General features: G+C 41.2%; 1 protein-coding gene across 4 annotated transcripts in view; it reads right to left on the bottom strand.

Annotated features, from left to right (window-relative positions):
• SHISA6 (shisa family member 6) overlaps window positions 1-15,998 on the bottom strand; it is a 297,653-nt gene that overhangs the window by 163,239 nt on the left and 118,416 nt on the right. The window lies entirely within an intron of this gene.

Raw genomic sequence — 15,998 nt, forward strand, 5'->3', positions numbered from 1 at the left:
TCAATTTTTCTAAGCGGGGTACCCTCTAGATCAGTAGATCTCAACCAAGGGTGCATATTGGAATTATTTGGAAGCTCTCAAAAATATAGATACCCAGACCAACTCCCAGGGAGTCTAATTCAATGGTGGGGAGTGAAGGCTTAGACAGGGGTATTTTTAACTCATGGGTTTCCAACTCCTCACTGTAGGCAATGAGAACCAACCGCTGCCCTAGCATAAGTGGAGAAACAACCTAAACTGAGTTTATTTGGGTGGGTTAACTGGGACCACTATAGGTACACCATCCACTATTGATGTGCACAGGTCTGAAGCTCTTCCTCTGGAGGGTAGAGTCTGGCCCCAACTCCTCCCTTCTTATTCCAGATTTCAAACCTAAGCCCACATCAGAATAAACAGGAAAGCTTAAAAAGATCGTGGGGGCCTGATTCTGAAGATGTGGATTAGAGTTTGCATGTCTATCAAGGTCCCTGCTAACGTCAGTGTTGCTGGTCCAGGAATCACACACAACGCTTGTCCTGCAGCATGAGTATCATGAGCATTCACCACTGGTTCCCTGGACTTTGAAATAAATTACCTCATTCCTCAGGACATGCAGCTTTTCACAAAGAACATTCTTACTGTAAATCTCTGTGGTCACAGCATATAGTTTCATAAGAGTTGTCAGAACTGAGATAAAGACTTCTACCCCAAACCATGTCATGTGACAGCTCTAGGCATGACTCCGGTACCCAGAGAAATGCATCTGCCCTAGAGGTCAAGGGATGTGTGGAAGTTGTGCTCCCAACCTCAGGGAATGCAGGGACCCTGCTTGTGTAACACTCTCTCCCCACCACACCAATAACAGCGAGAAACGGAAGGAACAACTCTGAACTTTCATAAATTATGTTTTTGTTTGTTTGCGGTTTTGTTTTGTGCAATGCTGTGGATGGAACCCAGGGCCTTACACATGCTGGGCAAGCACTCTACCACGGAGCTCTATCCCCAGCCCAAAACTCTCATAAATTTAGACCTCATTAATTCAGAACCTGTGATACATCCCGCAGAATTGGGGCTGGTATATTTCTGTGCTTCTTATAAATAACATTTTTGATAAACAAATCAATACCAAAGAAGATGGAACATAAAACAGGGCCTGTGCTATTTACAAATCATTCTTGTCTGTCAACTGGAACAAGGTCCCTCAGGACTAAGCATTGCTCTAATGCTTTGGGGCTCTGTTTGTTTGAAAAAGAACTGAAGTTTCTGGATCATCTACTTGTTGGCCAGACAGAGGGATGGAGCTCTTGATGGTACAGCTTCTAAAATATATAATAATTTAGCCAATGTTTTATAGTACTTTGCGGTTTACAAAGATCTTTTCCATACACTATGAACATTTCCATCAATACTGCCTGGTAGGTGGTTTATTATTATTTCCCATTTAATGGATGGGGAAATTGAGACCAAAGAGCTGAACTTGGTAGATGATTGAGCAAGCAAGCACTCATACCCAGTTTCTCTGACTCCCAATACCATGCTCATTCTATTGTGCACACCCAGCTTTGTTTATGTGTCACCAGAACCCTGGGAAAAATGGGAGCCAGTCAGTGGTAGATCCTGGATCTCTTCCAAGATTAACTACCTTCCAAGTCCATAGTCTTTCTACAACCTCAACCCTATGGCCTGACCAGTGTTTCTTCTCTAAGACTGTAGTAAGGACATGTAGTGGAGATGTGAGTTCAGGAGAATTCCATGTGGTAGCACCCAAGTCTATAGAAGTGAAAACTCAGAGGTTTTGAGCTTTGAGTCTGGAAGTTTTGAGGGGAGAGAGAGAGAGAGAGAGAGAGAGAGAGAGAGAGAGAGAGAGAGAGAGAGAGAGAGAGGGAGGGAGGGGGAGGAAGGAAGGAGGAAGGAAAGAAGGAAGGAAGGAAGGAAGGAAGGAAGGAAGGAAGGAAGGAAGGAAGGAGGAAAGAAGTAGGTAGGTAGGTAGGGAGGAACAGAAGAAAAGAAAGAGAAATAGATACTGAGGTATAGAGGCAGGACCCAGGACACTGGGGCAGGAATAGAGAAATGTATGTTTAAATCGGTTTAAAGATATTGAGTTAAACAAAATGAAGAGCTACTTGAAAACCAAGTCTAAGAATTTTTCAAAGGCCATGAGCACTGAACTCTCTCTGGAGCCCTTCTTTTTTTTTTTTTTTTTTTTTTTTTTTTTTTTTTTTTTTTTTGCAACTGCATCTCTTGGGACACTTTTTGAGAAAGCTGCCCTTGAGGTTGAGGTGGAAAATGTAGAGTGACAGCTTGACAATTTGTCCGAGCGTGGCTCTCAAACTAGAGCATGCACTAGATCCCCTTGGATGGGACCTAGATTGCTCTGCTCAAGCCCCAGAATTCCCAGTCTACCAGATTGGAGCATTTCTAACAAGTTCTCAAGTGATGCAGATGATGCCCATTTGGTACCAGGACCGTGTTTCATGAACCACTATATTAGGGCTAGTGACAGGTGAGTTTTTTTGGCGGGACCCATGGACAAGGTCAACAATGATTTATTTACATGCTCTGTACCTCTCATGAACCAGGGAATTATGAAGTAAAGAGGATTTAGTAAAAAGTGAAGCTCCATGCAGGTGTATAATCAAAAGAGAGAGGAGTTAATGTCATCTTTATTTCTTGGTGATACGTGGAGTTGATGGGTTGGTATAAATGGCATGAATGGGTGTCACAGAATTCATTAGCTTTACCACAAAGAGCTATTCCCTTCTCTGTCCCGTAGCAACAATCCTGAGTCTCGGCCCAACTGCCAAGTCTCAGGGCCAGAGGACAAAGGAGTACAGACTTTGATCAAATTGCCATTACACAGAAACAACCATATATCCAACAGAGCTCTAAGTAAAAGAAAGCAAGAGCATTGTGAAGCATCCCGGTAAAGTGGTGTGAGCACTTTCTGTATCACAGTAGAGACAAATACAAACTCCATGCCAGAAACTAGGGTGGTTTCGGGCTTCAGAGCATGACTGCTACCACCTGCTGAACCCAACTGTGCAAAGCAGCATCTAATGATGTTTCTACCTCCAGTTCTGCCACTGCATCCTGACCTTCACATTGACAGCCCTCCCCAAAGCCAGATAGGTTTTATTCTAGCTCACTTACTGCCCAAGCTGCCTTGACCTCCCATCAGAATTCCATACCCTTCCTAAGTCTCAGCAGAAGCCAGAAGTCAGAGGGACAAGAGACAACTGTCCTCGGGCAGGAGGCAGATTAAAGCCAAGAGAGGTCCAAGGCTGAGCTCCTGGAGTGGTGCAGTGCTGTTGGCTCTGATAAGGAAGTGACCAGAGGGGAAAATTTCTCTGTACAGGAGATTTAATGCAAGCCATGGGAAGGGGGGGAATGAGATACGATCTAAATGATGCTCTCTGTGAGATTCAACAGGGTTGTGCATCTGTGAAATTAGATCAACAACCATGAGAGGGAAACAAACCAATCAGGACTGTTTGCCTGGATTTGCAGACCCGGACAACAGAATGGATGCAGAAGGAAATTGGTGATGTAGCATCCAATGAGAGAAGCATACCGTGTTCTACGTGCTGGGAAAGGACATTGAGAGGGAAGGCAAGTTCCTGCGGACTAAAGGACCCAGGAGCCACTTAATGTAAGACTCCCAGAGGAGAGGCGGGAGGGATGGTTCAGAAACAGTAACTAAAAGTTAATAGTGTGTGTGTGTTTTCTGAGCAGCTGGACAACTTAACTTCTAGATTTCCCCCCCCCCAAAAAAAATGAATCAAATATCAGACTGTATATTAGAAGGACTTCATACCTACCATGTCCTGATAAAAATAAAGAAGAAAAAAAAATCTCAAGACAACTGCTTAAGATATGAAACCTACAAAACATGAAGCAACCTTCTTTAGCATTTTGAGACTTATTTCCTTGCAAGTAAGATGATGTGCTGGTTGAGGAACAATCTTATCTAGAACTCAAGTGACAAGTGTATACACACACATACACACGCATACATGTATATAACTCATACTACATATTGTTTAGAATAGCAATGTCAGTGCTATTTACGGGTTCACTAATATTTTGAATTAAAGTGTTTTTATTCTGTTTTTCTTACTCAAAATTCATTGGAAATAATGAAAAGAAGGAACAATAGAAAAACTACTAAAAAAAATGTCCAGGCTTTTCACTAAACAGAGGTAGAACAATATACCTACATATATATACACACAGAAATATACCCAAAAATATGTACACAGAAGTCAATTTAAGGAAGACCAAAGACCTAAATACAAAATAAAAGCAAACCCTAAAAAAATGGTAGAAAGGAACATAGGAAAATATATTAATGATCTCAGAGCAGGATATAAGATTCAAAAGGTACAACCTAGAGAAGGAACATTGGAGAAATTTTAAACCATGATACATCGAAAACAATTGTGAAACTAAGTCAAAGACTAGAAAATACATTTATATCAATATGCAGAACGCATAAATAACTCCCAACTAATAAACAAGAAAACAATCCAAATAGGAGAAAATAAGCAAAAGAAACAAATATGCAACTCACAGAAAAGAAAACCCAATGGGCCAATATACAATAGAGTAGGGTTCAATTTCACAAGTAATCAGGAAAATTCAAATTAAAACCATAATGAGATGTCATTTCACACCCAGTAGAGTGGCAAAAATTAAAATGCCTGAGACTACTGACATGGATAAGCAGGAAGTCTCGTTCATGTACCTTCTGGTGGGGATGTAAATTGGTACAACTGTTTTGCAAAGAAATTGGGCAATGGGTAAGGAAGTTGAACGTGGACGTTAAGAACTGTCCATTCTTTCTGTAGGTACATGTCCTAGACAATCCTCACACATGTGCATAAAGAGCTTTGCACCAGCAAGTTCATGTGTGACACTGGTTTTAATAGAGACAAACTGGAGGGAGAATCTCTACTCCAAGAGAAAAGTGATAAACAGCAGTATACTTACTTGTATAATGCAATCCTGTACAACTGGAGAAATGCAATGCAATGAAATGAAATGAACCAGAGCTCTAAATATTAGCAGAGATGATTCTCAGCTATAAAGTTGAGCACATAAAAGCAAACTGCAGAAAAAAATAGAGTGGTATGAGATAGGGCGAGTTTTCAAATATGCAGTATAACTCTATTGTTTAAGGACATGTACATAGGTAGTAATATACAAATGAAAGATGTTCAGCAAACCCAATAACTATAGATTTCAAGATAACAGATAACTTCCATGGGTCAGAGGTAGAATACAAGACAGAAAGAACACATAGGAGTTACTGGATTCTATTTTTTTTATGCTGGATAGCTGGAGACAGCTTCAACTATTAAATAATGTTTATTTTATTTTTGTTTATAACATAAAATGAGATGATATGTGATAGATACTGAATTGATAGAGGATGGATGGATGAATGGATGGACAGAATGGTCAACTGTTTTTGGTTAAGTAAGTGTTACTTGAGGCTTTCACTCATTCTCAAATTACCCTTCAAGAATAAAGCTAACAAAGAATCTTCAGTTTTAAGAACTTGGAGACTAAAATATTCCTGAGTCCCCACTGTGGGGTGGGGGTGGGGGATAATAAAACTAGGTGATGATGAAATCTGTCAATCAAGAGGCAAAACTACAGAATTTCTAAAGCCATGACGGCATTTATTTGTGATCTTCAAGGAGCACAGAAATCTAAAAATTCATTGAGAAAAGATTGGTAAATTAGATGACATGCTTTTAAGCATTTAATGAATTGTCTTTATGGACAGACACAAAGTTAAATGAGGCTGGAGCAGCTCTGGGAAATCTGGTGTGCAAACAGAGCAATAAAAATACACTATGGAGATGAAATAAAGTCAAAAGCAGCTTCAGGGATGGGAAGAACTGCTCTCCATCTTCAGAGCCCGCTTGAAATGCACAGTGCGACCTTGGAATGCACCTGGAACTGGCCTCTGGGAAGCAGGGTGATCTGGAAGGATGCCCAGGCCCGCCCTGAAGCCCCATGCCTGGTCAAAGCCTCCCTATGGAAGGATATACCGCAGACAACAGACGGAAGCCAGACAAACCCTAGGGACAGATTTTGAACACATGAGATAAAGGGCTTTCTCCTTTACTTACAAAAAGCTCAGGCTTATCAATCTAGAAAGATGCACACCAACAGGAAACAGTATATTAAAAAAAAAAAAGGAATATGCAGTTACTCTCACTCCTACCCCAAAAAAGAAAGGAAAAAAAATTCAGGCACACACACACACACACACACACGTCTATCAACCTTAACTACTAAATTAAAGAAATGCAAATCAAAATAGAGATCTTTTTTTCTAAAAAAAACAACCATTTGCCAAGACCTAAGAGTTCTACCATCCTCAATGCCAAGGGAATGGACACTCTCATTACCCCTCATGAAAGCATAAATGGGTAATGCCTACTTGACTTATTTTCCCTCTGCCATGAAATTTTCCCTACAAAGATGCACTCAGATTTTTCCAATATTTATGAACCAGGATAAATAGTACAGAATGGACTGCAAACAGTTTTTAATCAATGTGGAACTGACTAAACTGTAATGGTGGAAGACTATGCAGCTATAAAAAAGTATGACGCAGAGCTATACATGCTGTTTGGGGAAGAGTTTCAAAATATAGATAGTAAAAAACAACAACACAACAATAAAGGACAGCAATGTTTCAGTCTGGTTCCTTTTTTATAAGTAATAATTTTTAAAAATTCATACAAAGAGAGTATCTATAGGCACGCTGCAAGGAAGACGGTTTATATAATGAATGTTTTTCTGGAACTAATCATGCACACAAACTATTAAATTTTTTTTTTTTTAATTTGGGAAGAGAGACAAGGATGAAAGGAGAGAGATCTCTCCCTTTGTCTTTTATTACTGTTTACTACTTAATTTTCCTAAACTAGTATGTTCGTTAGGTTTATTTTTGTAGTATTTGTGAAGTTTATCTGAGATTATGAAGTGGGGTCATGGGCCATATTTCTGCTTCCCTCTTTGGCTTCTTTCTATGAGGAAAAACTCCACTAAAAGTCATTTTCTAAAAAGAAGTACAAGGGTCAGGAAGTGAGAGGTGCCCACCTTTCTTTGTGTAAATGACAAGTCTCTTATCAATACCTGCCACACCGGAGGGTGGTGGGGATTAAATGGGAGATGCTCTGCACCAATAAGCCCTCAAAAAATGGGAGCTTCTCTTGCATGAAGACCACATTCTTTTCTCTCTCCTAGGCTGGGAACTCTCAGGGGTCTTCTCACTCTGTGTGTTCCCCAAGCTGACCTCAGGCCAGAATGTCAAAGATGAGGGAGCTTCAGAGAGCCCCAGGCTTACCATCTGGCCTGAGAGCCCTTTCCCTTGGAGAAACCCTGGGGCTCCTTTCAGTTCCCAAGAAACTACAGCCCTGGCTCTCCAATGGGGAGGGGGCTGTGAGCCAGGATACCTGTGCTCCTCTATGCAGACATTTTCTTCGCTAAGGCAGTTTCCAAGCCTGCCCTACCAAGCTAAGTGGGGCAGAGCTGGTCTATCTGTGCATTGCTCTAACAAGGACTATTTTCCAGTTTAAGAATCTCTCAAGTAACTCCCGGAAATGTGAGAATTCTAATGTTTGCTCCCACAAGTGTAGTGGGCAATGTCTTTCAATGCTTGTAGAGTTGGGCAATTCCAAAGATCTCCCCTCTGGGGTTTTTCCTCTGCCTAGGCCACCCCCATAGGCTGAGGACCATTATTAGGGACCAGTCCACCTGGTGAAGTTAGGTGGACACAGTTGTGAAAGCTCTGGAAAAATAATCCCAGATTCCCGTGAGGTTTGGGAACTGCCTTGCCCAATCTTCTGACTGAACAAATGAGTAAATGAGCCCAGAAAGGAGAACAGTAGCCTTCTCAAGGTCACAGAGGGAGATCTTTTGGACTTGGACTTACTGACCTTCAAAGACAGCACTCTGTCTTACCACTGATTCATCCTTTAGAAAGCAGAAGATCTTATCAAATGTAAGAGAACAGGGAGCCCAGGCAGGATGGATGGAAGCCAATAATAACCTAGAATACTCTTGGATAACCACTCAATGAAGGGACCAACCCACCAGAAAGTAATTCATTAAAAAAAAAAAATTCCTTTCCCTACAAATAAATGCATCCCCCCATGAGTTTTGTTGATGACATTTTTAAAAACCTGATCCTTTGTATTTGAAACCAAAAACCAAATAAACAAACAAAAACATAAACATATGCTGTGGGGTTGGGGCTGGGGCTCAGTGGTAGAGCGCTTGCCTCTATGTGTGAAGCACTGGGTTGGATCCTCAGCACCACATAAAAATAAATAAATGGGAAAAAGTATTGTGTTTATCTACAACTAAAAACATTTAAAACAAATAGATAAATAGATGTTCTACCGAGATATCTCACTATGACCAAGGGCAAAGAAGCAGGGTAGACAAGGACAAATTCTAAATCAACCTCATCCACTACAACTGAGGAGTTCAAGCAGGGCAGGATTGGGAATAAGATCTTTTTTTTTTTTTAAATAAAGCATTACATAGTCTAAAAATAAAAGTTTGAAACCCACACCTCTTATGTATCCTAATTATTTTCCAAGGGAATGAGGGGTGGAGGGGCTGCTTGTTGGTGGTATTAGTATTAATCCTTAGAGATTTTTAGGAGGTCTACACCCTCTATCTTAGCCTTGCCAAGACAGAATCAGGATGTAGCAACTAAAGGAGGGTTTGATGTCACCTTTTCTAGTCTCTGTATGTATCAATGAGGAAACCGGGGCTGGGGAGGGACCGTGAGCAGTTCAAGGTCATGGACGGCTTGACTCTGACCTCCCAGACCAGAACTCTTCCCAATGCACCACATAGCCCACACAGCCTGCTCTGAGTTGGAGGAAATGGTGCCAGGGCTGATTTCTATTCCAGGAGACCCCAGTGTGCCATTTATTTTCTCTTCAGATAACGTTGGCTGCAATCCCTTGGAAAGATGCCCAGTTTTACCAAATTCCCATCTCTGCAATCAGTATCTCAATGCTGGCTCATTGTCATGAACAGGACCCTGGCCAGGAAGGGTCCTGAAGAAGACCCCAGCAGAAGAGGCAGAAGATGCAGGTGCTCTCTGCAGGGAGGGGTGACTCTTCCTTTGCTCCCAGCATCTTACAAGATTAGGTTTGACCTCAGGGCTCCATTAAAACATGGAGTGGTCAAGTCCCTCTTGTTATCACCTGCAGAGGTACAGCGTGCTAGCCCGTGGGGAGAATGAGACCTGCTTTCTTCTCCGTTCCTTGAATTCTTACACTCTGCAAGAAGAAAAACACTGAGCTTCCTATGAGTGCATCCAAATTAACAGAGTTTAATGAAATGATCTTGAGAAACTGCCACCACCTTATATAACGTGCTCACGTGCCTTGCCTTGGGACTGAGACGTTGGCAATTAGTGCCTTTTATTATCTAGAGGAAAATATGAATGTTTTCTCGATTTTTTTTCAGATGAGTAAACAGACTCAGAGAAGTTAAATAATCATCAAAGTCACAGAATGACTAACCCATGGTTTAGGATAGACTCTCAATCCCTTGGCTGTCTATGCTGGGAGTTCCTGTTCCAGGAAATCTAAGCCCGAGGTGCCAAATGACTCCAGACACGTCTCGTTCATACATAGGGAATCCGAACATCCAACGGCCAACAAATCACACCAGCTAGGTAGCTCTGGACAAACCATTCATACTTTCTAAGTATCAGTTTTGCTCATCTGTGAAATGGGAATAGTGCCTGCCTCATAAATATATGGTGAAGAGTAAATTAAATGCATTAATGCATATAAAGCACAGAGTATTTATTCAATCAGCGGCTATTATTACTAATATGACTAGAGGACATGGAGACTTCCTCAAATGTGTTAAATATTTCAAAATACTACAGGGAGGAAGATATAAGAAGGGAGTCTTAGATTCAACGTTCTTCAAAAGTTCCAGGAATGGCACCTCTACCCACTATTTCCCTGAGAGTGCCTAGGCTCCCAATGGTGTATCACTGTCCCCCAGAGGTTTAGGGTACTTGTTCCAGTTTTAGTGGACATGCACTCGAGGAGGCAGAAGCAGAATGTTCTTGAACCTAGCTCATCTCACATCAAAAAGGAAACGTGCTGCGGACACCTGCCTGCACAGGTCTCCCCTGTGATCCTGTGACCCTCATTTCCTGTTCATGTGGGTCGGAGCATATCCTCAGTTTAGAAACAGAACTTTGCTTAGAAGGGTAGTGTTCCAGTGAAGGCATTTGTGTGGGGCATCTGGTGGCATTGATCAGCTACTGGATCTAGTTATTTGGAAATGTGGGTCACATGAGATTTTGGGGTTTCAATGGATTCAACTTTGAGGGGGTGAAGGAACTCCAAGTGGGGTGGCTGCTCTGTTAGCTTCTGCTCAAAGAACCCCACCTCTTGCAAAACACTGAAGAGAGACCCTCTTAGTCAGAGCAGGATCAAAAATTACACAGGGAAGAATTTGACAGGTGGTCATTTTTTCAGACTTTAAGTCCCCAGGGGAAGGTGATTTATTCTGTGGACTCTTTAATCCTGAGCCAACCTTCCCTCCTCATCCAGTTGAGACATGGCCCATCCGTGTAACTGTCCCCCATCTCCACCCCATTCCACAGGCTTGTCCAGCAAAGCTATCGGCATTGAAGGTCTACCAGTCTGCATTGAGTAGCAATGCAACTTCAGGCCAATTATTTTCCCTCTGTAGATCTTAATTTCCTCCATTGTAAAATGAGATAATTTCCTCCACTGTAAAATGAGATCAACGACAGAACTTAATGAAGGTTTGTGATAATTTAATTAATTATCACCTGGAAAGGGTTTAATAAGACTTAACTAGACGTACTTAAGTAGTCAATAAGTGATTGTCATTGCCACTTAAGGCCCAAGCAAGTGCATCTGGCTAGGAAAAAATGATGCACCGTGCTCAAGACATGTCCTTATTGCTGATGCCACACGGATACGTCTAGATTAAAAGCTCAGCTTTGCTTCTTGCTAGCTGTGTGATTTGGGAAAAATTACTTAAAACTCCCAGTTCACTCATCAACAAAATAAGGAAAAGAGGATGAAACTTCTCCCTATTGAAAGAATTCAGTAAATAAATGAACAGAACACTGCCTGGGAGCAGGTAAGCACTATGTCTGCCCGGTGTCTCTCAGAATTGAGGACCACGAATCTCCAAAGACCCCCCTCAACCTTTTGATAATTCCGCTCTTTGCCCTTAGAGGGTTGGCTCTTCCAATTCCCAAATGTCTGACACCCTATTTCCTGGTTTCTGAAACCTCTGACACCTCCTGATCCCCGTACCCTTCAGTCGATGACCTTGCCTCGTGTTCTATGGAGAAACTGGAGCAGTAAAAATGGAGCTCTCTCGTTTACAGGGGAATCTACTCTGTCTTTTCCTTTCACTCTGTCTTTTCTGCTATTTAAGCATGTGAAATATCCTTGTTCCTGTCATTGCCTAACATCCATCTCCTTTCATCTTCTCAAGGACTTAGCTCCTGAAATTACCGGGCCGGTCCTCTATCATCAAGCTCTCCCCCTCAACAGGCTCATTCACACTTGAACTTCTGGAGACTTTCTAGCCTTCAACACAACTCCCCCTTCACCTACAACCCTCGCCTGAGTCACTGCCTCATTTCTCTGCTATCTTTCGGAGTGAAATTTTTCAAAAGGGTTGCCGATAGTAGCTTTCTTCACCTCACATTTTGTTCTCAGTTCTTTCCTATTAGGCTTGTGCATCCATCTCTGCTTGTTGGCATTAGTCCCTGTCATCATGGGTTAAGACCCACCTTCATCCAGCATGACTTTGTCTTATTTGAGTCCATCTCTAAATATCCTATTGACAAATAAGGTCACATTTACCAGGTGACCAGGAAAAACATAACCTTTTTGGGGAGATGATGCTACCATTTTTGTCCACCAAAGGCTTATATGCTGGAAATGTGGTTCCCTATAATTCATATCTTGATGATATTTAGAAGTGACACCTTTGGGAGGAAATTAGGGTAAGATGAAGTCATGAATGACCCTGTGATGGCATTTAGTGATGTCTTAAGGAGAGGAAGGGTGACCTGAGATTGCATCTTTCTTCTCTCTCTCGCCCTGTGAGGCTCCTCCATCATATTAATAAGATAGCAAGGACCTCAATCACTCAATCTTGGAATTCTCGGTCTCTAGAGCTGTGAGACATAAATTTGTTTTCTTTATAAATTATCTAGTGTCGGGTAGCCAGTTACAGCAATTCAAAATAAACTATGATGAGAAACACAATTCAACACAGAACAGGGCTCTAAAGAGAATTTTATTTCTACAACCTCAACTGCTTCTCTTCCAGTATTTCTCATCATCAATCCCCCAATCCTGGATCCTTGAGCCTCTCCTTACCTTATCCTCCCTGTCATCAGCAAGGCCTATCAGGACTATCTGCAAAATTCATCTCATGCCCACTTTCTCTCCAGCCCACTCCATGACCATCCTTCATCTGACCGAGTGCAATAGTAGACCCAAGCTTCCTCCTTCATCTATGTATCTCCAACCATCTATTTCTCTGCACAACTCACATGAAGTCATCTGAAAACAGGCATCACACAATACCTCTCTTTAAAATCTTCCAAGGCTGCATATTCAAACACATTAAACAGTCTGTGGGTGCTATGTGCCATGGATCTGTTGGCTTCGACCCTCAGCAAATTCTTTCTAGTCTTCAAACATGCCCTGCTTCTGCCTGTCTCACAGACTTTGGGCTTCTAGTTCCTTCTACTTGGAACTCTCTGTCTACAGATCTTTGAAGCCTAGATGATTCTTCTTCGTCATTGAATTCTTGTTCCCAGTGTCACCTCTTAAGAGAGGAGTTGTCTGGTCACCTCATTTACTGTAGATGCTCCAACGTTCTCAATGGCACTTCTGTTTACATCCTGGGCATATGTCACAACTATTCTGTCTGCCTATTTGGTTACTGTCTGTGTTCTGTCTTCCCTCTACAGGAGGAGGACCTAGTACGTAGGTGGGTCCTAGGTACTGGGCACATAGACCTGACACACTTGTAATTGTGAATAGTCTAGACAAATGTCTTCTCTTGTAATTCTCCTTAAATTCATGTGAGCTACCTAAAAAAAAAAAAAAAAAAACCTTTATACTAAAAAAAAATTTTTTAAAAAACAATGTTCATCAGTGTGTAGGACTACCTTAAAATAATAAGGGATTTCTTTACCTAAATCATATTCATTGCACTAATACTACCCATAGCAGTAACGATGGCTACAATGCCTACTGTCAATACCAAGAGGTTTTATGAGGCAGAACCTCTGTTGGTAACAATCATCTCATTTAATCTTCCTAAAATCTCTTGGGATGGACCAGAACAGCTTTTTTATTTTATAGGTGAGAAAACTGAGTCCCAGAGTGTTTATGTTTCTTGCTCCCTATTCATAGATCCCATTAAGTGATGACCTAAGGCTCAAATGTCTTTTTAAATTTTTTTTTGCATTTCAAAATATTTATTTTTTTTCTAATTACAAAATGCTGGGTTTTAAAAAAATATTTATTTTTTTAACTTTACTTGGACACAATATCTTTATTTTACATTTATGTGGTGCTGAGGATCTAACCCAGTGCTTCCTGCATGCTAGGCAAGCACTCTACATCTGAGCCACAACCCCAGCCCCCAAAATACTGTTGTTGTTTTTTTATGGCTTAAACATTTAAGATTTTAACCACTGAAGTACCACTAGATATCTATCAGAATGGCTAAAAATAAAGACTATAATTACCAACAGTTCTTAAGAATGTGGAACAAATGTAACTTTCATACACTGCTGGTGGGAACGCCAACATGATGAACATTTGAACAGCTTTTATTTCAGTGTGTACTGTAGATAAAATATTTTTGCTCTTCATTCCAACGATTCTACGCCTAAGTGTTTATCTAAGATCAAGGAGTGTACATCCACAAACAATCATGTGAAGAATATTTGTTGTGGCTTTACTTACAACAATAAAAAAGAGGAAATAACCAGAATGCTTATCAAATACAGATTGTGTAAATAACCGTGGTGGTCTATCTACAAAGTGAAATACTATGCAAAGTGTGAACTATTGACAGATGCAATAACATTGATGATGCTCACAAATATGTTAAGTGAAAATCCAAACAGAAGATAGCCCATGTTGGATTAATTTATTCACAGGGAAGGTCAAGATCAAATGCTATTGAAAGAGACTCCAAAAGAAAGGCGAAGCTATTTGATAAATGACAGAAGTCAGAATTTTAAATTTAAATAGAAGAGAGGCATGAAGGAATTTGGGCAGGTGATGGAAATATTCTGTATTTTTTTTTCCCTAGGCACTTGGATAAGGGTGGAGTTAAATATTTCACATTTACATGCTTTGTTTATTTTAGTATTTATCTTACACCTCAGTTTTATAAATCCATGCTTTTAATCCTTGCATGAAACTCTCATTTGTACCTCAATTATACTAACAACAAGATTCAAGCAACTATTCTTAGTAATCTAGTTCCCTGAATGCCCATATTTAATTAAGTTTATAAACCATAGGCCATCAGAACTACAAGGGAACGGCAGAGACCAGCAATATTCAACCCCTCATTATAAAAATGACAAAACAAGTCTGAAAAGAGAAAGTGAATTATAAGACAGTGCTCACAGGGGCAGGACTGGGTCTAAAGCAATCTACTTCATCCCTTCCAGTCTAGTGAATGTTCTTTCCTTCATACAACACTACTCGGAAATATACATTTTGCCAGTCTCCTGATTTAGAATGTGACTCTAGGAAGGTGGGTCCCTATTATGGTTTGGATGGGAAGTGTGTCCCCAAAGCTCATGTGTCAGACAATGCAAGAAGGCTTAGAGGACAAAGGATCAGGTCATGAAAACTTGAATTGAATCAGTGAATTGATCACCCGATGGGATTAACTGAGTGGTAACTGAAAACAGGTAGGGTGTGGCTGGAGGAGGTGAGGCATTGGGGTATATATTTGGTATCTGGCAAGTGGAGTCTCTCTCTTTGCTTTCTGATCATCCTGTGAGCTGCTTCCCTCTGCCATACTCTTCTGCCATGATGTTCTGTCTCACCTTGAGCCCCAGGGAATGGAGCCAGCTGTCTATGGACTAAGACCTCTGAAACCAGGAGCCCCTGCCAATAATCTCTTCCCCTTCTATAATTGTTCTGGTCCGGTCTTTTAGCTTCTTACATGCACTCTGCACTCTGTAACTGGCCCCGGGCAGAAACGGAGAATGGATTCCATGGGAACAATGTTGAGCAGCTGGGATTCAGAGCAGAGGCGTCCACTCTGCCTCTAATAAAGCCGTAGTATCTGAGCCTGCAACGTGGGTGAGAAATGAGGAAAAGATACTCCGAAACAACGTGACTGTATATGCCAAGAGGCAGAGTATCCATCTCAGCAGCCGGCCTGAAGACATTTCTTCTTCTAATAAACTTAGTGCAATGGTTGACAGGAAGTTGAAGGCTCCCGACTCCTTCTAATGTAGTGACTTAAGTAAAAAGAATTATTTTTACTGAAGGGTGAAGTCAGGCTCCATTCAGAAGACATGTGATAAACCTCTAGGTTCAGGAGAACTCTGATCCAAAGGGAAGGCCAAATATTAGTAAAATGGTACCCACTCTGGGTGCAGCACCTGACTATAAGCTTTTTGTAAAATCTCTTTTAATTGGGCATTTGAAACCTCCTCCCAATGGATGTATTAATTGTCCCCCTACCGCCACACACAAAGAAGAAAATCTTCCTCATTTTAGATCATTTGTCCTTTATACTGAAAGCTTGAGATCTTTCAAAGGAGTCAGGCTGCCATTAGGAATAAAGACGTGCTGTACTGCAAGAAAGTGAAATTAGTGAAAGCCACCGAGCGCAGGTCAACAGAGGTCATGTTCAAGGGATCTGGGCCCAGGGAGATGGACATGGGATCTAGATTTAAGCTCCATGGT

This window comes from Spermophilus citellus (genome assembly GCF_964194105.1).
Source record: "Spermophilus citellus genome assembly, chromosome: 17".
Lineage (NCBI taxonomy): Eukaryota > Metazoa > Chordata > Mammalia > Rodentia > Sciuridae > Spermophilus > Spermophilus citellus.